Genomic DNA, 22,667 nt, shown 5'->3' with positions numbered 1-22,667 from the left:
ATCTCTCCATTTCCCACACCCCTAACCTCTGGTAACCACCACTCTACTTTGTTTCTATGAGTTTTGGATTTTTAGACGCCACATATAAGTGATATCATACAGTAGTTGTCTTTCTCTGGCTTATTTTACTTAGAATAATGTCCTCAATGTCCACCCATGTTGTTGCAAATGGCAAGTTTTCCTTCTTTCTGATGGCTGAATGATATTACATTATATGCACCCATATAAATAAGATATGTGTACAGCATACATAAAAATATATATCCTATATAAAATCATATAACAGGTATAATTAATAAATATAATATATACCATATATAACATCTATATCCATTTGTCTGTTGATAAACAGGGTATTTTCACATCTTGATTATTGCGAATAATGTTGCAATAAACATGGGAGTTCAGTTATCTCTTCAAGATTGAGATTTCATTTCCTTCGGATATATACCCAGAGGTGGAATTGCTGGATCATGTGGTAGTTCTATTTTTAATTTTTGATGAACTTCCATATTGTTTCCCTTAATGGCTGTACCAATTTACATTCTTAACAACAGCACACAAAGGTTCCCTTTTCTCCACATTCTCACTAGCATTTGTTAACTGTTGTCCTCTTGATAATAGCCATTCTAACAAGTGTGATGTGATAGCTCATTGTGGTTTCGATTTGCATTTTCCAGATGACTAGTCATATTGAGCATCTTTTCATGTACCCACTGGCCACTTGTGTATCTCCTTTGGAAAATGTTTACTCAGGTCCTTTGCTCCTTTTAAAATTGGACTGTTTTTTTTTTTTTTTCTTGTTTTTGCTTTTTGCTATTGAGCTGTATGAGTTATTTATATATATTGGCTATTAGCCCATCATCAGATATATGATCTGCAAGTATGTTCTTCCCTTCTGCAGGGTGCCTTCTCATTTTGTTGGTCATTTATTTTGCTGTGCAGAAGCTTTTGAGTTTGATATAGTCTCACCAGTTGATTTTTGCTTCTGTTGCCTGTGCTTTTGGTAGCACGTGCCAGAAATCATTGCCAAGACAAACATTATGAAGTTTTTCTTCTGTGTTTTCTTCTAGGAGTTTTATAGTTTCATGTCTTACGTTTTGATCTTTAATCAATTTCGAGTTGATTTTTGTGTGTGGTATAAGATAAGAGTCTAATGTTATGCTCTTGCATGTGGATATCTAGTTTCCTGACACCCTTAGTTGAAGAGAAGACAGGATGAAGTTGAATCACGATCATCACAAGGCCAGAAGAAGAGGTGACAAGCATGTAGGAAAAGCACTAGGGTGAAGGGTCTTGGCAGGAGCAGTTAGAATTCTGGGACTCCCCCTTGATCCCTGATGATGGATGGATGGATTCCTGCAGAGAGGTGTTATCGCTCTCAGCACATAAGCTCCCTCTTGACCTCTGCTGAAAAAAAGCCTCAGAGCCAGCAGTATGGTGCTCTTTTTGTGAGTCCATGAGCACTCTGTTGGCTTCTGCCTTTGGTTTCTAAAAGGAGTGGTGTTAATACAAGGACATGGAGTTCTTGACTTCTGGTAAAAGAAACCGCTGATTTAAATAGCTTCCACCTCTCTTGTGTCAACTGTATTTCAATATTATTTAATTAAATTAATAACATCCAACTCCTACTCACTCTCCAGTTTGTCTGTGTTTTGTATTATATTTTCAAAACAGATTCTTAAATGTAATTTGCAGAATAGAGTGATTCTCTCCCCCTTATACTCCTAGATAACTCTACTTCTGATGATAATTTACATCACAGTGTTGATTTTTAAGAACTTTACCCCTCTAGAATGTGTTTCTGATAAGCCACACATTCAAACAACTATTATATAGGCAACGTGCAGTAAATAGTAAAATAAATGAGTAGAGAGAATTTAAAAACTAATACTTAATGGGGTGATTGAGAAAAGGACTTTGGAAGGTAGCTGTTAGTCTAGGCTTTGATGAATATTAGGTTTGGGGTCATGGAGGATAGCATGGATATAGGTGAAGAGGAAAACAGTGGGTCTTATGGAAATCATTGCATTAGTCAACTTTTCTGGAGCTTGAATAGAGGTTGTTATGGATGTGGCTGCAAAGATAAGTTGAAGCCTGTTCAGAGGGGATCCTTCCTGTAAGTTGAGAGTTTGCACTATACTTTGTAAGTGCTGAGGAGCAAATTACAGCTTTTGCAATAGGAAATGACATGTCGAATATTCTATCCTTTCCAAGGGGAATTACACCCATTTGGTATTGATCTTTTTTGTTATTATTGTTCTATTTGGCTATATTTACTCACCGTTCATGGCTTCTTATTTATGTTTTTCTTTTCTAACCCTAAGTATCCTTGAATCCTTTTTTAACTCCAAGTATTCTCAGTTCTTTGTGGAATATGACAAAGTATCCCATGCAAATTTAAGTATATACTGGAGCTCTTTTGGGAAACAGGGTGCTCTAACATTTGCTTTTGGTCAGCCTCAGCTCTTGAGGCATAGAAATCAGTTACCTTGCAGTATAACAGCAAGCATTTCTGCAAGTCCTACAACAGAGCATTAAAGTGCAATAGTGTCAAATGCTTATAATGTATGCAGATCAGGAATAAGAACATTGGCCTATCCATAGACATAAGCTCTCTCTGTCCATATCAGCCTGGTAGCTGCTTGAGATAATCGATTTTCTACAAACAAGGCATGAAAGTGCTCCCACTTCCTTTGAAAGGACAGCACACCCAGGATGTCTTTCACTCTTATTGATTTTAAATCACATTCAGCGACTGACTTTGAATCATCAACTGGGTTTCCCTGGAGTTAAAGTGCCAGAAAGATTTAATTAGAGAGCCACAGTCCAGATAAAAGATACCATATCATTGACTTAAAATCTGAACTGAGCTTCTCTTTTGATGCTGATGGGTGAAAAAACTCCATGTTTTAGCTTTTTCTAAAATGTTTTCTGAGGTCATGCAAGTTTCTTGAGGTCAGGAACTTTACCTTATGTATCACCATTTCTGCAAAGCTTAGCAGAGGCCCTGGTATTAAGTGGGTACTCTGGAAGAGTTTTCAGTTTATTTGATTGAAAGGTACTTTACCCTTCTAAGAACTTTTTCAAAATGAGAGATAACATCAAATTATATATTCCACACTCTAAAACAATTTATAAAATGTCCAAAAACATATTAATATGTTATCATTAAGGCTTAATAAGAGCAGGAAGTATCTTGCTATATTAAACAATTAGAATGTGAAACTGGAAAGTTTCCGATGTCACCAAGGAATGATTTCAGCTATAAACCTCAGCAATGTGTGTGGTTCTTACCACACTGTTATATTTTTCAACCATAATGTAGACATTACATAGAATCTATGGAGCTGTGTGAAAATTTCTCTGGGATAAAGCCCCACAAACAGAATTGTTGGGTTGTAAGGTTTGCATGTATTTAATTGACTAGTGTTGGATTATTCTCAATAATGGCTATACTATACCAGTCCACATTCCTTCCTCTCAACAGTGCAATGTCTCAACAACTCAACCAGGACTTGAGAGTATCCAGCTTTCTGATGTTTTGCCAGTCTAATAATAAGTGCATTGTTATTTTGTTTTCACATCAATTTATTGAAGTATTTGAGATGCCCTGGTTTACACATGGGAAAGGTAAGGCACAGGAAGATGAAACCATTTGCCCAAAGCCCCATAGTTAGATGTGTGCTGTCAGGTAATAGAATTGATTTGCCTATCTCACTTGGAGTCAGGGTGACCTCTTCAAAGAATTTCCTTCCGTGGGGAATTGTGTTACACAGAATACTGTTCCACTTCTGTAGTTAATAGCCTATGAGTTCTGGATTCATGAAATTGTCCTTTTTCTAATACGCTTAAGATCTTCTCATTTATTCCAGGATGGAGCTTGCAAATTAGTAGTTCCAAAACAACCAAGTGGAGCTCTCCATTCAGAGAGGCAGAACAAAACTGGATTTAAAACCAAGTATTCACAAATACATTGGCTGTTTGATTATGGGCAAATAACATAGCTTCTATGCATTTCAATTGATCCTTCTGCAAAATGAGGACAATAAAATCCAAGTCATACAGAATGGGGGGGGGATTAGATGAGTAATCATATATTAAAACTACCCCAGCACAAATCACATCTGACATATTGTAAATATGTGTGGTTAAATAAATAAATATTGTGTAACAGTTGTGTAAATAAGTGGTTTACGATGTGTTTGTTACTATCTTCATACCAGGATAGTATCAGCACAATAAGTTCATTTTCCTGAAATAAATATGCATTATTTTTTAAAGATTTTATTTATTTATTTATTTATTTATTTATTTATTTATTTATTTATTTATTTAAAACACAGAAGGCAGAGACACAGGCAGAGGGAGAAGCAGCTCCCAGCCGGGGAGCCCGATGCAGGACTTGATCCCAGGACCCCGGGATCACAACCTGAGCTAAAGACAGATGCTCAACCACTGAGGCACCCAGGTGCCCCAATATGCATTAATTTTAATATATGTTGGGATCCCTGGGTGGCGCAGCGGTTTGGCGCCTGCCTTTGGCCCAGGGCGCGATCCTGGAGACCTGGGATCGAATCCCACGTCGGGCTCCTGGTGCGTGGAGCCTGCTTCTCCCTCTGCCTGTGTCTCTGCCTCTCTCTCTTTCTCTCTGTGTGACTATCATAAATAAATAAAAATTAAAAAAAAAATTTTAATATATGTAAAGCCTATTTATTATAAAGTCTAAATGAATACAAATGTGTATATTTTTTTTTAAATCAGATCATTTCCCAGTCACATTTCTCAGAGGTAACCCTGGTTCTTAAAGACCTAATTCTCTGTAATATGCCTATAGATTTATTATTAACAGAAATAGGAACATAATACATATACTTTCTATTATTTGACTTTTTCTTTATCTATCATCTATCTATCTATCTATCTATCTATCTATCTATCTATCATCTATCTATCTATATCTTCCTTTAATAGTCTTGTATTCCATGGCATGACTATACCCAGAGGTATATTAGTAAATATAAATAAATAGGGGGGATCCCTGGGTGGCGCAGCGGTTTGGCGCCTGCCTTTGGCCCAGGGCGTGATCCTGGAGACCCGGGATCGAATCCCACGTCGGGCTCCCGGTGCATGGAGCCTGCTTCTCCCTCTGCCTGTGTCTCTGCCTCGATCTCTCTCTCTGTGTGACTATCATAAATAAATAAAAATTTATAAAAAAAAATATAAATAAATAAATAAATAGGGCCAGAATAAAAAGGCCCTAATTTGTATCATTTTCCTTTTTTCTGTGTCGTAGATACTTCTGTGTTGTAAATTGGCTGAATTCAAGCAACAACTGTGATATCACTGAATGCAGTATTAGGAAGAAATGCTTATTATCAGCTCTTGCAAAGCAGTATCACAGGACTCCAGTGCACCACTGGATGTACTCTTTCTTTTTTTTAGATGATGTTTTTTATAAGCAACCTCTAAACAAAAGAAAGAGATTATCTGAGGATAGACCAAAATGATTATGGTGTGGAATAGTAAAAAGATTTCTATTTTAAAATCAAAGCAAGTACCTAAATAATAAGTCTATATTTTCTCATAAACAATCTGTATAAAACGGTACATAAAACTTTATGGTTTAGGAAAGCACATTACAAATAGAATATTAGCATAATTTTATGAAAAATTTAAATGTGTACACATATACACACATTCAGATGAAGACCCAAAGTTGTATTTATATAAATACTAGTTAGATACAAAGGTGACTATGAGGAATGCCTGGGTGGCTCAGCAGTTGAGTGTCAGGGCATGATCCCATAGTTCTGGGATCAAGTCCGTCATTGGGCTCCCTGCAAGGAGCCTGCTTCTCCCTCTGCCTGTGCCTCTGCCTCTCTCTCTGTGTCCCTCGTGAATAAATACATAAAATCTTTTTTTAAAAAGGTGACCATGAGAATTCTTATCAATGGGCAATGGGATTATTGGTCATTTTAGTTTTTCTCTAAGCTTCTGTATTTTTTTTTTAATTTTTATTTATTTATGATAGTCCCAGAGAGAGAGAGAGAGAGAGAGGCAGAGACATAGGCAGAGGGAGAAGCAGGCTCCATGCACCGGGAGCCTGATGTGGGATTCGATCCCGGGTCTCCAGGATCGCGCCCTGGGCCAAAGGCAGGCGCCAAACCGCTGCGCCACCCAGGGATCCCAAAGCTTCTGTATTTTTAAAATATTTTACAAAAATCTCATTGTAATTTATAACTCAGGTTTAAAACTAAAATTCCAGTTTTATAATCAGATTCTGTAGTCCCAAAATACCCTACTTTTAAAAAATGTTGGAAATTTAAGGCAATCAAAGTACTGTAAGGACTCAATCTATGTAAATAGTCACTGAAATCATATATGATTACTTAGCCACTGCATATCAAAGGTCCATTGTTTAAATTTGCTAGTATTTAGAACTTGTTTGGCTCCTGATTTAGTCCCAGCACCACTAATCCTTATGTCCCCTTCTTATATACCAATACAGTATTGTTTCAAATATATGTAATTTAATTACATATACATGTACTAGAATATTAAGTAAAATCAGTAATATTCAGAGTTAGCTAATATTCATGGAGTAATTTTACTAAATGTGTTATTTTCCCAGTAACCAGTAAGTACCGAATACATATTAGCTTCCAATTCTGTTATTACATCATTTATTTCAAACTCTAGGCATACCTGTCATCAATGTTCCAGTAGCAAAATAGGAACAATTCTAAGTTTCCAGACAGGAAGTGTTTGGGTTTTTTTTTTTTTTACAGTAAATTAGTTCTTTTCAAAACCATTGCAAGGGATAAGACTTCCACTTCTGAGAAAAATGAAAAAAGAACTTCTTTACCTTCCTGCCTACAACAATTAAAAAAGCAGACAAAGTATATTTCATATCAGCTTTTAAGACATTGGACATTGGCTTATGAAGGACAGTGATATCCATGAGACAGGATAAGAACAAGGTGAGGCTTTAGGAGGACACAGCTTACCTCCTGGATTGAGTTTACAGGTTGTGATACAGAAACAAGAAACCTGGGAAGATCCTGGTGGTTTCCCCAAGGTGAAGGGACAGAGCTGAGAGTCTAGGCAGATCAAGATGGCCTGAGTTCAGAGGGGCAGAGCACTAGAGAGGAGGGAGTTGGTGGTGTGGGGGTGGAGAATGGGAGAAGAGGGGAGAGAGAAAGAGAGAACTTCAGGGATCTACAGATGCCCCCCATGCCCTGAATACTCAGCATTCAACTGAGTAGCAAATTGTGTGTGAGGAAACTACCCTAGGTAAGGTTTGGGGAGGAGCAATCCCCACAACTTAAACAGGGCTGAGAGTTGTGTGCAAAATATTCTGTAGTACACAAGATAGTATACACAGGGGTCTGCAGCCAGGGTGGGGCAAGGTTAGCCCTAGTCTAAATATCACTTTCATCCCACCTAACAAAGCATACAACACCCAAAAGTATTGAAGTGTTTCCTAGAAGCTCACTAAGCAAGTTAATCCAGTGTGCCTAAAACCTTTACAATTTTTGTGATATCCTTGTGTATCTAGAATCTCCCGTTTTAATGTAGGATGTGCGTATTACATAATGACCTCTGGGATTATAGATTGGAAGTGATTTGGAAGTCATCTCAAAATAATTCCAAATCATTTATGAACTTTCTATAGGAAGGAGCAGTGGTAACAGCCAGCCTGTGTTGGGGCCAACAGTACAACAGAGCCTTCTCCAAATTAATTCCAAGGCAGAAGACAATGACTTCTTAAAAGGATAAATACTAAAAATGTTCTGTGTTGAATATTAGATAAACTTTTTTGCATTTTTATTGTGCTGAAATGTACATAAAGTAAAACTCTCCCTTTGAGCCATTTATACAGTTCAGTGGTATTCAGTTCATTCACAATGCACCTATCACCATTATCCATTTCCAGAGCCTTTTCATCATTCCAAACAGAAGCTCTGCTCCCATTAATCAAGAAGTCCCCATTCCTTTCTCCCCCAAGCCCTGGGTAATTTCTATTCTACTTTCTGTCTCTATGAATTCACCTAGTCTGGGTACCTCATACAGTATTTGTCCTTTTGTGTTTGGGTTCTTTCACTTGACATGGTGTTTTCAAGGTCTATCCATGTTACAGCATGGATCAGAACTTCATTCCTTCTACAGCTGAATAATATGCCATTGTATGTATATGGCATGTTCCATTCAGCCAGTCATCTGCTGATGGACACTCATGTTTACACCTTTTAGCCATTGTGAATTATGTTGCGATGAACACTGGCCTGCAAGTATTTGAGTACCTGTCTTCAATTTTGGGGGGGGGGTCTATAATTAGAAGAAAAATTGCTGGATCATATAGTAATTTTATGTTTACTTTTTGAGGAATCACCAAACTGTTTTCCACATCTTCTCCAACACTTGTTAGTTTTAATTTTTTCACAGTAGCCATCCTGGTGTATATGACGTGGTGTCTCATGATTTTGACCTGTATTTCTCTAATGACTCATGATGTCGAGCATCTTTGCATGCGCCTATTGGCCATTTGTATATCTTCTTTGAAGAAATATATACAAAAACCTTTGGCCATTTTTTGATCGAGTTTAGTTTTTTGTTTAGTTGTAGAATAAACCTATGCTTTTGAAACCTGAATCACAAAACTGTTTAGAATTTGAACAAAAGGCTTTATTGAGGAAGACTGTAATTATTGAGAAATGCTGGGGTGCAGTAATAATTAAAAGACCATATTTTACTGGGTTTTATAGTTGTATTAAAACTCTGCAGACAAAGATCCTCTTTATCTCCTGCCCTGGGAGTTGACTACTCCCACCACCCCACCCTCAGTTTCTTAGCAGGAAAGGAACCTAATCAGTTTTGGGTTTGTTCCCTCTAAACATTATTCCAGTACTTGGGAATGCTGATGGTGACTTTTAGTAAGGTGAGCATTTAGTAAAGCTGAGCACCTTTAAGCTTACAGCATATAGTGGTGGGGTGCGGTGAACCCCACTGAGGTAGGTGACCAGGAAGTGATTTCTTTATTTTGCCTTTTTTAAGGAAAGTATCATAGTCACAGTTACTGTCCATACATCAAACCCTCTCCCCATCTGGGTTGTTGCAATCTAGACCCTAATGTTGCTCTGTATCCCCAAACAAATGCAGTAACACCACCTCCTTTTCTTCCTTGCCTCTGAGATAAAGTGTTAAGGAGGGGAATTTATCTTCAGTGCTCAGTTCTGAAATTTAGTCCTTATCCCTAATGTCTGGCTAACTGTAGCCCTGAGGATCTGGTCCCCAACCCTCCAGGACACCATGTCCCTCCCTTTTCACACACCTGCCTCATCTCCTGCTTCCCTCCCTACCAACAGAGAATTCAGAGACACACTAAATACCATCTTTTTACAACTTGATTTTTTATTTTGATCATAGCCATCAGTTTACCCTGCTGGTGTGAGATTCAGCTTCAGTGTGGTTGGCCTTTTCCCAGAAACCATGCCTCTGGAGACTCAACAGATGTTTCTTTTTCTTTTTCTTTTTTTAAAGACTATTGATTTATTTGAGAGAGACAGAGAATGAAGGGAGGGGCAGAGGGAGACTGATAGAAGCAGACTCCCCATTGAGCGCTGAGCCCAACTTGGGACTTGATCTCAGGACCCTGAGATCACAACCTGAGCCGAAATCAAGAGTCAGATGCTTAACTGACTAAGCCACTCAGGCGCCCCTCAACAGATATTTCTAAGGTCTATGACCTTTTTTATTCAGTTACTGGCTGCACAAGTTACATGAAGTGGTGGGCTTCTCCAGAGTCTCTTGTTCTGAGACCTTTGATCTTATCTCTTATATTGATTTCTTCTCTTACTTTGATGCCACTTCTATTCAGCATATGGTAACAGTTGAAATTGTTGGCTTCATGCTCTTTTCAGCTTTTCTGAGTGAGTGGTAGATATTTGAGATTGCTTTTTTGGGGGTTCCCTTGAAGGGATCTTTTGGTCTTCCTGGTTGTTTTGGGCAAGGGCAAGAGAGTGAGCCCAGGGCATTAATTTGGATAAAGAGGATGAGGACCAAATGGGAAGGAGGAGCTTCATGAAAAAGGGTGTGGACCAATAAGGGGTTTTGTGCCAGGCAAGGATAGGATAAAGGACTTGGGAGACAAAGTCAATAGGGAAAGAGGAAGAGTTTGCTTAAAGTCCTCTCACCCTAACACCAGCTCTGGATCTCGTCTTCCTCCCTTTGGTCATTGGGGTTGGTTGTGTTATAACTATTCCAGGCTCCTATGGTTTTCTGGTTACCTTAGCCACAATAAAGGCAAGAACTGGCCTAACCCAGAGCCTCTGACCTCCCTATATATGCCCTCCCTGGGACAATGAGGGGCCACATTCTTCAGTTTGATTGATCAGCTAAGCACTACCCCAGCCAATGGTGACTTGGGGGCCTTAGATATCACAGAGCACCACTTTGGACATTGACCTATAGCATGGTGGGTACTGGCGAGGTCATGATATGGCTTTGTTTTTTTTTTTTTAAGATTTATTTATTCATGAAAAGAGGGAGAGAGAGACAGGCAGAGACATAGGCAGAGGGAGAAGCAGACTCTTCACAGGGAGCCTGATGCAGGACTTGATACTAGATCCTGGGATCATGCCCTGAGCTGAAGGTAGAAGCCCAACCACTTAGCCACCCATGATATGGTGAGCATCCCATGATATGGCTTCAAAATCACAAAGTACCACTCTTAACACCTCTGTGGGGGTGATTCTGGGGAGGCTAAGGTTCTCTGGTTGGACAAAAGGGGCTTTCTTTAGCCCTCTAAAAAGCATCCTCACACTGACCTGTTAACTTTCCTCATGACCACATTCAGTTCTGGAGGCTCACAGGGCAAGGAGAAGGTATTTTCTCCATTCCCCATGGCCACCCCTATTCCATGATTCATTCCATTCTCTCTTACCCTTCACCATTACTTAGTATTTTATATCTCTTACCTAAAATCCCTCCAGGCTAATGTGGCTATTTTTAAGTCTGATGGAGATGTGGATCATCCTACTTCTCTCCTATTAGAATAGATAAAATTAAAAGAAGATAATTACAAGCATTGGTGAAGATGCAGAGCAACTAGAAATCGTTTACAATGGTACAATCACTGTAAAATGGTATAATCACTTTGGAAAACTGGTAGTTTCTTCAAAAGTTGAACAAACCTCCTTGTGATCCAGCCACTGCACTCTTTTTAAATGTCTGATCTTATTTGATACTCTTAGAAAAATCTCATTTTTTACTAGACTCAGAGGTAGAAGCTCTCAGAGAAGACGGCCTCCATCTCTTGTCAATCTGTTTCTGGTGTTTTTTCTTTGGCCTCCTTCATTCTCTTGACCAAAATTTAGTATAGTCTACAGCCTCTTCCTTATTTTTCTTAGTACGCTGTTTCTTCAGAGCAGTATGCCAATGCTTGTGTTGGAGGGCATGTGTTGGAGAGACTGAATTGTGGGCTCTTTGGTTTTACCTTCTTTGTTTAGGGCCTTTCTCACAATGTACTCATGGACATCATCTTCTTTAGAGAGACCGATGTTTCGCTTAATCCTAAAGCAGCCTACTGCCTTTGAGGTGCCATGAGAAAGAGCTAGCCATTGCACTCTTAAGTTATTTATTCAAGGGCAATGAAAACATGTCTCTACAAAGACTTACAGGAATGTTATAGTAGCTTTATCTGTAATAACCAAAGCTGGAAACGAAGCAAGTGTAAATGTCCATCAATGCGTGTATGGGTGAATAAGGTATTTCCAAAAAATAGAATGCTATTCAGTAATACAAAGTAATGAAATCTGATGCCTGAAGCAACACTGGTGAATCTCAAAGAACATTAAGATGAGTGAAAGAAGCCATACAAAAAAAAAGAGTACATACTGTAAGATCCCATTTATATGAAACTTAAAAATATAAACTAATCTATAGTGACAGAAAGCAGATCATTAGCTGCCTGGGGCTGGAGAACAAAAAGGAAGGAGAGGGTTAATTATATCAATTATAGCTCAATAGATTTGTTAAAAAGTCAACAAGTGAGCAAATGACAAAGCACTGGAAGGAATAAAGAGGGTACAAGTCAGGCAGAGGCTTATGGAGATGCTGCTGCCCAGGATCGGGATCTACAGAAAGTCACTGCCAACCTTACAGATCTTCTTCAGCCTCAAAGCAGATTAAGTGGCCAAGAGATGCAGAGGATACAACAAAAAACATGCATCTGCAGATCCAAGAGTCTGCTTGCCAATTACAGAAGCAGCAGCAATGCTTCTCATTTGCTTCCCAAACCTCATGCCAATGCATCTTAGCATGGAATCTAAGACTGTGGATCTCAGCTGGCAAGGCAGGCTGGCAAAGGAGCCCCAAGTTTGCATCCTGTGTAACAGAGGGGAAGATACAGAGCAGGGTATAAAAGGGTACTGAATGCCAACAGAGAGCAGGCCCCACATAGGATTGGGAGGCATGACAAAATCTATAGGGTTCTGTATCAGAAGCAACTTTTTGAAGAGCTGCTTAGGCAAAGGAAGGAAACAAGTGTAACATTTATTCTGTACTTACTGTTTAAGTTTGGAAAGCCAAAGTCATTTGCTTATAGCTGACTGTAGAATTTCTCACACAAGCCAGGACACTTTTTTTAAGGGAAATTGGGGGTATTAGTGATCATGCCTGAGTAAACAAGAGTCAACTAAGCTTGTGCTGGGCAAAGAAGGACAATTTGTCCAGCAATCTAAATGAGAAGAGCCCTCTGGATCAATTAATTTGTTATATAGGATTCAGCACTCTCCATGTTGCAGTTTGACAGATGGTCATAAAATGACTCTGGAGTTCTCTAATTGCAATGAGGCTTGGGAAAAATTGGTTCACCTAAATTATCACATTGGGTTTGTGATAAGACCTAAGAGGCTCTTGCTTTGAGGAAATGTGAGCCTCAAATGTAAGAATATAACTGATGTGAAGTTACCTGCCTTTGAGGCAACAAACTACAGAATGAACCAGAGAAAGGAAATTAATGTTGAGGTTCTGGGAGGAAATGTAGAGATGGTCCTCAGGCAACAGATCAAACTTAGATGTATTTAAGCACTCTGCTTACATCATCTCAGTCCATTCTCTTAAGGACACTGTGACACAGGTAGTATTAATCCAATTTTGTAAGTGAAAGAAATGACAACTCAAGAGCTGAAGCCTCTTGTTCAAATTCACACAGCTGGTGGTGAGTCAGGAATTGAGCATAATTCTCTGTGACGCCAAGCTTAGTGCTTGTTCCACTAAGGCCATGCTGCCCTTAGTACAGTAATTTACCACTAATTTCTTTCATTGCTCATAATATAGAGACAAACCTGAGTAAGGAGCTATTGGAAGATTCACAAAAACTGAATCTGAAACTGGATCTGGGATGTTTGAAATGTTCTTTTACAAAAATTGTAATGGAAGTAGACCCTAGAACCTCATGATCTGTGTTTTGGGCAGAGCTTAAGCTTTAAGGTACTTAGAAATCACATGATAAAATGCAGATTCTGATTCAGAAGGCCTGAAGTGAAGCTTGAAATTTTGTCTTTCTTTTTTTTTAAGATTCTTTCTTTCTTTCTTTCTTTCTTTCTTTCTTTCTTTCTTTCTATCTATCTGAGAGAGAGGGAGCGAGCTCATGTGCACAAGCGGGAGAAGGGGCAGAGGGAAACACAGACTCCCCACTGAGCAAGGAGCCCGATGCAGGGCTCAGTCCCAGGACCCTAAGATCATGACCTGAACTGAAATCAGACACTTAACTGACTCCCATTCAGGCGCCCAGAAATCTTGCCTTTCAAACAGGCTCCCAAGTAATACTGATACTTCTAGTTTGTGGACCACTCTTGAGTAAGGAGACTGCAAGATATGACTTGATCTGGATCATTCTTGAACTCCACTTTAAGGAAGCTTAATTTTGCCAGTGACAAGATAACTCCTTTGTGACTCTGTTTTGTTTTGTCTCTACTGTGGACCTGTCAGTATTAGAGCAAACCACCTGTATTTCTGGGGTTTTATTTTTTTTTTAAGTGTGTCTGAAACTTGAGGGTTTATCAGTCTTGGACCGTATTAGTTGTCGGTGGGTGTATGCAATGTCTGGTGTTGGATGTATTGCTCATGAGATGCACCTTTTCACTTCTCACCTCAAAGTATATATTCTAATTTCTCTCCTCTGCTGTCCAGCACTGATGTGTGTGACAAGGCTGACCATTATGTTCTCTGAATAGCCACAGTCAATATACCTATTAAAGAAGAATATCTGTTTGCCTTTGTAGAAAATCTACACATTCAGAACACTACAGTTATCCAAGATAGATTAGCATTGGATCTTTTATATTTTTAAAGATTTTTATTTATTTATTCATGAGAGACACAGAGAGAGAGAGGCAGAGACACAGGAAGAGGGAGAAACAAACAACACTTTGGAGATTGTAAAAAAAAAAAAAACATGACGGGATGAGCACTGGGTGTTATTCTATATGTTGGCAAATTGAACACCAATAAAAAATAAATTTATAAAAAAAAAACCCAAAACCTAAAGATTTGGAGAAATGAGTTTTGTTTAGAGAGAGAAAAGAGACAGAATGAATATACAATGACTAAAAAGCCTCCTTCTTCTCTTCTAATGACAAAAAGAGCAATGTCACCAAAATTTAATCTCGGGGCAAGCAGTAGCAAGAGGACATGATCTGACTCCATGCTGTACCACCTACTCTTCTTGCATCTTTGTTTCTACTCTACCACAGATTACTTCATTACTTTGAAAGGATCTTTTAAAAATCTTGAGTCATTCTGGAAGTCTTTCCAATTGTGGTCTGAACAACCAATATTAGGAATTACTTTTTTTAATCTTTAACCTCTTGGAAACAAAGAACATTTTGAAAAATTGACATTGCTTGTGTCATTTATTTAATACTCATTCCCTTATAAACATCATTCTACTCAAAAGGCAGCACTCAGAAATACAGCTGCCCTTGTCTGCAATGACTTTCCCACAGTTCCAATAAATGTCACTGATGCTTTCATAAAGGAAACATTACCCCCCACTCCCTCAGATTTTAAAATATTTACTCACTGATAACCTGAACACATGTGTTTCCCTCGGAGAAGGTGTGTTGGTTCCTCGAAGGCTTTTCAAAAATCAATAGTGTGCAAATTGATCCATGAGATCATAGGAAAATTCTGTTACTTTGAAATTTCAAAGTTTTTTCATCTATATTTCTGATGGATCTTCAATTGTCAGGAGACTCCTCAATGGCCCCCTTTTAGCCATGTGTACGAAAGGACCTGTAAATAGCTGCCAGGGTGAGGCTAGCAGAGAATTTAAAGGAGGACTTTTTATTAAGTCAATCTTTGAGGTTTGTTCAAATTTTACAATATCATTTTGGGTTTCGGTAACACTCCCTTGTATTTAGGTTGGAAGAAATTAATAATATCAGTCCACTAAATCTTTCACGATCCTCAGGGAAACAGTTTCAATAGAGAAGGGCTTTCTGAGTTCTTCCTCCCCCTCTCCTACTATTCACTTTTCAGCTACTTTTCTAAAAGCGTCTTTGAAATCACATATCCTTTCGGTCAGTGCTAGAAGAAGAGGGCTTTCTGACTGCGAAGCCAGCTCCTTCTTAGCAACAGATGACACACACACACCCGGAATAGCTACAAGCTCTGTGCTTTCTGTGTGTCTCTTGTATGATCAGTGACAATTTGCTTAGTTTCCCCTCACCTGCTTCCTAGCTAGTAATTACCCAGAGACAGAATCTTTGTGTAACCCTGACTTACAGCTATTAGAATAGGATGTAATTGTACCCAGTGTAATTGGCTTCAGTAGCAGAGCCCCATTAACCTGGCACGGCCGTTCTTAAAGCAGCCTGTGATCTAGCTCATTAAATTTTATCTTCAGTAATAAGAAAAGTTATGACCTTTGCTGTTCCTGTCTTAATGTATTTATGCAGACATGTCACCTAGGATATCAAAACATACAGTGTCATCGAAATGCAGAGGCAAGCCAACCTTGTATACCCAGAGTGACTAAAGATTGAGTTTCAAATGTGACGCAGGTGAAAGACTTGACCCATGCCTAAAGAGAGTCCTGGGAGGTCCCCGGCAAGAAAAGCTTTCTGCTGGGTGAGGTGCCCTCCTGCCTACGTACCCTTCCTCTCCAGCAACGTGGACGGTACCTGGGAGCTGAGCTATGTGCCCTAGGAGAGGCACACGGGAGATTTCTCAGCATGCACATGTTCCCACAGTATAATGCCTGGAAGAAGGAGGCCAAAGAGTTCATCTTTTTCCTCAGTATAGACTGGTGTGCCCTTTTGACGGTTGTCTGTGAGTCACAGTGGAAAGAGAACTGGACTGGGTTGTTAACCTCAGGTTGGGTCTGAGCCCTGGGCCCAGTTCACCCATTGATAAAGTAAGAATCCTAGCTTAAGTACTATCTAAGATCATTTCAAAGTAAAGATTTCAAAACGGCCAAATAGGCACTATGTTTTATTTCTTAATGTATCTGAACAATTGAATTGCATCACATCAATTCTCCCTTTCGTTCAGAGACAGGGCTCATAAGGACCACATCGTAGCCGGTAGAGGGGACCCAAGAAAATTTTGTCAATGAAGAAGAAAAAAAGCTTTTGTGTGCTGAGAGCTTTAGAAGGTCTTAGAACATCAGAAGGTTCTTGACCTGACAAATTTTACATTTGATGGTTAGTTTTCTGTGTCCACTTGGCTAAGCTATAGTACCTAGTTTTTCAATCAAACACTAAACTAGTGGTTGCTGTGAAGGCATCTTATAGATGCGGCTAACATCTACAATCAATTGACTTGCAGTAAAGTGAACTACCCTGGATAGTGTGTGGGGGCTTCATGCAATCAGTTAAAAGCCTGTAAGAGTAAAACTAGGGTTTCCATGAAGAAGAAATTCTGCCTGTGGATGACAGTTTCAGCTCCTGCTAGAGAGTTTCTGGCCTGCTGGCCTGCCCTATATATTTCTGACTTGCCTCGCCAGATGCTACAATTGCATAAGCCAGTTTTTTGATTGATTGATAGATAGATGAAAAATATTTCCTGCTATTGGAGTTTGAATTGTGTCCCCAAAAAGATATGTTGGAGTCCTAATTTCCAATCCCAGACGCTGTGAATGTGAAGTTATTCACATAGGGTATTGATGTAATCAGATTAAGATGATGTCATCTTGAATTAGGGTGGGCCTTAAATTCAGTGACCACTGTCCCTATGAGGAGAGGGAGATTTGAAGATATAGAAATACACAGAGAAGAAAGCCAAGGAATAGTGAGGATTGTCAGTAACCACCAGAAACCAGAAGAGCCAAGGAAGGATTCTTCCCTATAACCTTTAGAGGGAGGATGGCACTGCTGACACCTTGAAATCAAACTTCTAGCCTCCAGAAGTGTGAAAAGAATGAGTTTTGCTTTCTTAAGCCATTCATTTTGTGGTAAATTTTACAACACACTACCCCAGGAAACTAATATACCTATTTAACTACTGATTCTATTTCTTTGGTAGACTTCTGACTAATTCAGTGTTCTTTTGGTGAAAATGTATCAAAGTGGAATTACAGGATTTTTTTCCTCAGGCTATCTCCATAACTACTTTTGCACAGATGGAACTTTTTTTAAAGATTTTTTTTGAGGAGTGTCTGGGTGGCTCAGTCAGTTGAACATCTGACTCTTGGTTTTGGCTCAGGTCATGATCTTAGGGTTAGGAGATCAAGCCCCACATTCAGCCCGGTGCTCAGTGGAGAGTCTGCTTGAGATTCTTTCTCTCACTCTGCCCCTCCCCTCTCTCTAGATTAAAATAAATAAAGCTTTTTTTAATTTTTTTTAAATAAAGCTTTTAAACATAAGATTTTTTATATTATCTATACCCAATGTGGGGCTCAAACTTACAACCCCTGGATAAAGAGTCACAGGCTCTACTGACTGAGCCAACCTGGCACCCCACAAATGGGACTATTTCTAAGAAATGTTTGCAGGGAAAAAGTCATAGTCAAATAAATGTGGAAACACTTGGAAAAGGTAACTTTGGCTTCTTTCTTACAGATCTACTTGGAGCCTTTTATAATAACACATGTCAAGTGTCTCTAAGACAGATCTATAGAATGTAGCATTTCCCAAAAATTATAAAAGCTTGGAAAGTCTATTCAGGTACACATATTAGTATCTCCCAAATGTAATGCTTCTTGAAAAACACTTTGAAAAATGCTGGATTAGAACCAAATTAAATTATTTTCTATGCCATTACCTTTTTTTTTTTGGATATGATCTATTGATCAATATAGAGATAAATGCAGAGCTAAAAGTAAGGAAAAGTTAACATACAGAACAGCAGAGCCAAGCATGGAATATATAGTAGTTCTTGAAACTTTATGAAATCATTGAGAAACTGACAAAATCCATTGCCATCTCTATCAGTTAGGATAGGCTAGAGTGGTAAAGCCTCTGTTGTGGTAATGAACACTCCCTGGCCTTACTCAACAAAGGCTTGTCACTCATGTCATAGTAACATGTATCGTAACATAACAGGATCCAACTACTCTCTAGTCAGTGACTCAGGACCTATGCTCTTTGCAACTTGTAATGATGCCATCTACAAGTCCATCACTTACAGCCATAGAGGTTGGAGAGAGAAGGCACATGGAGAATGTACAGACTCCTAACTGCCTTGGTCCATATCCCCTTGGTCACATTCTGATGGCCAGAACTCAACATATAGCACTTATTCATTCTAGAGTCACATCTTCCATTTTAGTGGGAAGTAGGAGGCAAAATATACAGATACACATATAAAAGAGTGATAGGTTTGGCGGTGGGAAAACAAAACATTTCTTGGCTGATTGCTTTTATTCCCATCTTCTCTTTTTAACTATAGCCTTATATTTACCACAGGTTCGCAACTTAGCCTGCACCATCATAGCATTCATCCTCTTGAGATTGGAAAAAGTGGACTTTGTTTTTGGTTTTGTTTTTTATCTTTTCAGGATGGACTTTGTTGATAATGCTGTGTTGGGGGGGGTCCCATTCAGGCATGTCAGCTGACAGCTAAATTGAAATTAAAACCTTTGCCAATCGAAATAGAAGTTACATAAAATAAACAGTGAGCACAGCACACTATTTCCTTAATTTCTTCTCCTATTTTTAAAGCAGCTTTGCTAGTTAGCAAAAGTAATATAAACCCATCTATCTCAAAGACAAGGTTTAGATTTATATGCCATCCCTTTTCTAGAGTTACTCAAGTCAGCAATTTCAGGATCTGTTCTTTCTTTTCAATAAAATAAATAATTAAACAAACAAGCTTGTCTTTCTTCCTATAAAATAAAATATTTAACAAAAAGCACTGACATTGTCTAAGCAGCAATTACTGCCAATTGAGGAATTCAGTCTTTGGAATCAGCGATGAATGGAAGATACAATTTTAAAACAAGGCATTCCCAAGTCCAAATTAAGTACCTTCTCCTCCTAAACTTCAGTCGGAAACTATGTATTACCTCAGAGCTTTCCTTAGAGACTTGGCTATAAATCCCCTCTAGCCATTGCTGTGGTTGCGCTCTGGGCTATATGGCCACAGTGTTATTTGTGGAACTACCAAAGCTTCAGGGTGGGGTGGCATGGGGTAGAAAGAATGAGAGGGTGAGCATCTAATCCCACTTCCCCTCCTGCCAACAACCACATGAGTTCTTTTATTTTTTTTTAATACAATACAGCCCTGGTTAAGATTCCAATGGAAAATAAGGTACTCCTGCTTTGAGAGTTACAAGGGGCTCCTTTCTGCCTTTTCACTACCTGCCTGTAGAAAAGTGATGCTGCTGCTTGTCTTTGCTGCACTCACCTTTCTTTTTCTTCCCCATGGCTTCTTATACCCCATCGAGCCTTCTCATTTTGAACTTTTAATCCTTCTGTCCTGTCTTCATCGTGCCCTCTTGAGAAGGAATACACACACATAAAGCCAATACACTACCTTTCCCTATGAAACGTCCTTCCAACTGTGTGACTGTACTTTTGAAATCAGTGTTTCCCTGACAACTTGAGTACCTCAATAAGTGGAGAGAAGGGGAACTAATATTTACAAAGTGTCTACTGTGTGACATTACATAGTATTTATTCCCACCAAGCTAGGCACTTCCTGCACATTCTCTCATTTATATGCACCACCTTGCTCCCCATTCCAATAGGCGTGCTGAAGGAGTTACGCCTTTTTCTTTGCTTCTTGAAATGTTAAAAATAACTGTCACTGACTAAATTAATTCAACAAAATTATAAGGTATTTCCCTCACAGATATTCCCTGTTGCCTTTGTAGAAACAGCCTTAATAAGGGATGTGGCAACAGGGCTGAAGTCATGTCTCCCCGAACATAGCTGAGCCAATTACAAAAATATTCTTCCAACCAGAACTTCATAGGCCACATCAAAAATGTGGTTTATAATTATTTGTTTAGAATGGTCTCTTAGGAAGCAGACAGCATTTCTCCTGATATAACAATTTGCCCCTCTGAAGGAGCATTTACTTTGAATAATTTTAAATATTAAGCATTCCTGCTCACACCTTTTTCCTGGCAACTGCATTCTTTTTCATGACCAGGAAAATGTGAGTTTTTATAGGAAGAAAGATGCAAGATAGTAAAAAGGTGTTTTGTGAAACGTAGTTTTCAGAGACATTTATTTTTTATTTCTTCGACAGAAACACAATTTCTATGATGCATAATAATGCCACCAATGATTTTTAGCTCAGACATTTCAAGGACATAACCTGAAAATACAAATAAAAAAAAAGATTGCTTTACTTGTAAGGTACATGAAAAGCCAATATAAACTGTGGCTATATTGTTGTATTTTTTTCTGCACAGAGAACCAAATAATAAATTCACAGCTGATCAAGTACCCACACACACTAATGCATATGTCTTATCTGGTATTAACATACTGAACTGCAGTTTGGGTACACAGTGGGTCTTGCGTAGGTTTTTTTTTAAAAGATTTTATTTATTTGAGAGAGAGACAGAGATAGTGACCAAGACAGCACAAGCAGGGAGGAGAGGGAGAAGCCAACTCCCCGCTGAGCAGCGGGGCTGGATCTGGGGCTTAGTCCCAGGACTCCGGGAACATGACCTGAGCCTAAGGCAGATGCTTAACTGACTGAGCCACCCAGGCACCTCTGTAAGTTTTTATCCTTTAAGTAGGCTCCACATCCAGCATAGAGCCCAACACAGGGCTTGAACTCATGACCCTGAGATATAGACCTGAGCTGAGATCAAGAGTCAGCCACCTAGCTGACTGAGGCACCCAGGCACCCCCACAGTGTGTCCTTCAAAAAATTATTAATTCTGGTGTAATTCACATACAGTGTTATGTTAGTTTCAGGTATATACAATGTGTCTTCCTCTTTTTTAAAAGATTCTATCTATTTATTCATGAGAGACCCAGAGAGAGAGGCAGAGACGTAGGCAGAGGGGGAAGCAGGCTCCATGCAGGGAGCCCAATGTGGGACTCAACCCCAGGACCCTGGGATCATGATCTGAGCCAAAGGCAGACGCTCAACTGCTGAGCCACCCAGGCACCCCACACTGTTTATGACTATTTGTTGAAAGCCAGTTGTGTACAAGCGCTGAGTTCGGGCCTGCAATACAACAGTGAACAAAACCAGACAAATTCCTTGCTTCTTGGTGCTTATTATCTAGTGGAAGAGATGGAAATCAAGCAAATCACCAAATGGATGAGAGTAGAATTTTAAACTGAGAAGATTCAATGAAGAAAATGTACACGAGATAAGCAAAAGCTATAAAAATTGATAGCTGACTGGATCTAGGAATCATGTGAAGGCTTCCACGCAGAAGTGACTTTTTGAGCTGAAATCTGAGGGATGAAGAAGGATTAACTAAGAGGCAGGGAAAAGCAGGAATAATATTCCAGGAGGAAGGAGCCACATTTCAAATGTAGCTCAGAATCAGGCAGAAAGCAGAGGAAGCCAGTGATGCTGGAGGGAGCTGAACGCAGGAGAGACCGGGACAAGACGTGACGGAAAGGTTAGGCTGAGACTAGACGGTGTGGGACACTGCAGGCCCTGGTTAAGGACCTCGGCGTCAGTCCTAAAAGCAGTGGAATGTATGGAAAGCTTCAGTGTGGAGGGGAGGGAGCCGCAGAGGGCAGGGTAGGACAGATGTTTGTTGTCGTTGTTGTTTTCCCCATGCAGTTACCTTTACTGATGCCATTTTTTTCCTTCTTTAAATTGAAGTATAGTTGACATGCACCATGTTACATTAGTTTCAGGTGTGCAACATCGTGATTGGACAAGTGTACACGTTATACTGTGCCCGCCACAAGCGTAGCTGCCATCGGCCACCGTGCAACGCTATGACAATACTGTCGGCTCTGTTCCCTATGCTGTGCCTTTTATTCCTGTGACTTATTCTTCTATAACTGGAAGCCTGTATCTCCCCCCTCCCTTTCTCCCATTTTGCCCATCTCCTCACCCCCCCTTCCCTCTGGCAACCATCCATTTGCTCCCTGTATTTATAGGCCTGTTTCTGCTTTATTTGTGTTTGCGTCTTCATTTGTTTTGTTCTGAGTGGATTTCTCTGGCCTTCGTGGTGTTCTGATTGGATGGAGACACACGTGTGGATACAGGGAGACGGGGGTTAGGATAAA

General features: G+C 39.4%; 1 long non-coding RNA gene across 1 annotated transcript in view; it reads left to right on the top strand.

Annotated features, from left to right (window-relative positions):
* Window positions 1–22,667, top strand: part of LOC140627561 (uncharacterized) — a 52,734-nt gene that overhangs the window by 14,744 nt on the left and 15,323 nt on the right. The gene's annotated exons all lie outside the window — the stretch shown is intronic.

This window comes from Canis lupus, chromosome X (genome assembly GCF_048164855.1).
Source record: "Canis lupus baileyi chromosome X, mCanLup2.hap1, whole genome shotgun sequence".
Lineage (NCBI taxonomy): Eukaryota > Metazoa > Chordata > Mammalia > Carnivora > Canidae > Canis > Canis lupus.
The sequence above is the reverse complement of the archived record's forward strand: the minus strand, read 5'-3'. Positions and strand labels throughout refer to the sequence as shown.